Below are 1,927 nucleotides of genomic sequence, written 5' to 3' on the forward strand. Positions count from 1 at the left end.
GTAAGGAGCGAGGGGTCCCAGACTGCGAGAGGGATGTCCCTGACTGGAGGGAGCAGGCCTAGGCTGGCAGGCGGACATCCCCCAGGGGTCCTGGACTGCAAGAGGGCACAGGCCTGGCTGAAGGAACCCTCCCTCAATGCATGAATTTCAAGTACTGGGCCCCTAGTATTTTATAATGTAACAGAAGCTAAAGCTGTGTTGTACTGGAATATGATTACACAGATGGATTAAGGGAAATGACCAGAGTTCAGAAATATTCAGGAGCTTGTTTCCAGATCAGAATGGATTAATGATAAGAATTAGAACAGATTCTATCACTCACTTGGTACTACTTACTCTAATTCATTTTTTAAAGGTTTCAATATATTTTAATTTTCCAAATATGCTATCCTATATTATAAAAACTAATATGCAAATCCACTGAATGGCAGAATGACCAGTTGCTATACACGCACTGACCACTGGGTTGCAGATGCTCAACGCAGGAGCTGCCCCCTGGTGGTCAGTGTGCTCCCACTGGGGGAGTGACGCTCAGCCAGAAGCCAGGCTCACAGCTGGGGAGCACAGTGGCGGTGGTGGGACCCTCTCCCACCTCCACGGCAGCGCTAAGGATGTCTGACTACTGGACATCCCCTGAGGGCTCCCGGACTGTGAGAGGGCTCAGGCCAGACTGAGGGATCTCCCTGCCCCTGCCCCCCCAAGTGCACAAATCTAGTGCACTGGGCCTCTAGTATTTAAAGGAGCTGCAGAGTGCTTAAATGACAAATTGACTTTGAAACAATCCTGTATGACAGCAACTGGGATGGTTACTCATCATTCCACTCTTTTCGGGTGACTCTGCTAACAGGGGGCAGGTTCCATTCTATTCCAGTCTGGGTGGTTGTAAATATCCATGCAATGACACAGAAAGTGGTTCCACTCTCTAGTACAGCATTATCCTATTTGTCATGAAAATCTGGGGACTGTTTTCTGTGGTTCTGTCTTGCCCTAATTTGCTGAACGCTTCTCTTGAGACTGAATATATTTCTAGTCAAGGGAGACAACATGAAAATGTAATGAAATTGCAGTTGATTGTAGCTGCTGGTCTATTTCCTTGAGAGACCTGGTAGGAACTCTGAAGCTCAGATGCTCTCCTCCAAAAGTTCAAGATTCAGATTCAGTTCTGGAGGCCTCAAGTCCAAGATCAGGGTGGTAGCCTAGTTGGGTGAGGGATGTCTTCCGGATTGCAGACTTCTTATTGTACCCACACATGCTGGAAGGAGTTACTATCCTTATGGCAGCAGAATAAGCTGGTTCCAGGTCTGCCAAAATAGTAACATGCAAGAAGAAGCAACAACTACCATCTAGGAGAACCTGCAAGGTATGTCGCTGCTACCACAAACATGAAAGCACAGCATGGTCCCAATATGGTTAGTCTTAGAAAGGTATTGGTAGGAAAGATGCCAAAAAGCAAAAGAACTGGTTATGTAGCATAATAGGGATACAAATGAGTTAATCATTTCCACAGTACCTTATTATCCTTTTTTCCCCCAAAATTTATAAAAAAATTTCCAATATTCTGTCCAAGTAGAGCTGTATCTTGCACTGTGTCCATTGGTGGGAAGGGAAGGTCTAGTTGTCTCATCAGGGTTCTGTCCTTTAGATTAGGTGATGAAGGGAAGAGCTACTACCCAGACTTCTCTTATTCCTTTATATAGATACTTTCTTCCTTTTACCAAGTCTAAATGTTTCCCTTGCTCCTTCTGTCCCCTTCACTTCTTTTTATCCTATTTAGGGCTTTTCTTATCATCATCAAATTTTCATGTATTTTTTAAGGAATCATAATAATTTGTCTCTTGTCTTGAGGACCAACTATTTACTTTAAAATATATCAAATTTATCTACAGGATGTATCTCTAAACTGGTGTCCTTAGTATTAGTTATATAA

The 1,927-nt window shown here is 43.7% G+C and overlaps 1 pseudogene; it reads right to left on the reverse strand.

Moving 5' to 3' along the window:
- Positions 1 to 806: 806 nt before the first annotated feature.
- Positions 807 to 1,046, reverse strand: LOC132236521 (cytochrome c oxidase subunit 7B2, mitochondrial-like; annotated as a pseudogene).
- Positions 1,047 to 1,927: the final 881 nt, after the last annotated feature.

This window comes from Myotis daubentonii, chromosome 6 (assembly GCF_963259705.1).
Source record: "Myotis daubentonii chromosome 6, mMyoDau2.1, whole genome shotgun sequence".
Lineage (NCBI taxonomy): Eukaryota > Metazoa > Chordata > Mammalia > Chiroptera > Vespertilionidae > Myotis > Myotis daubentonii.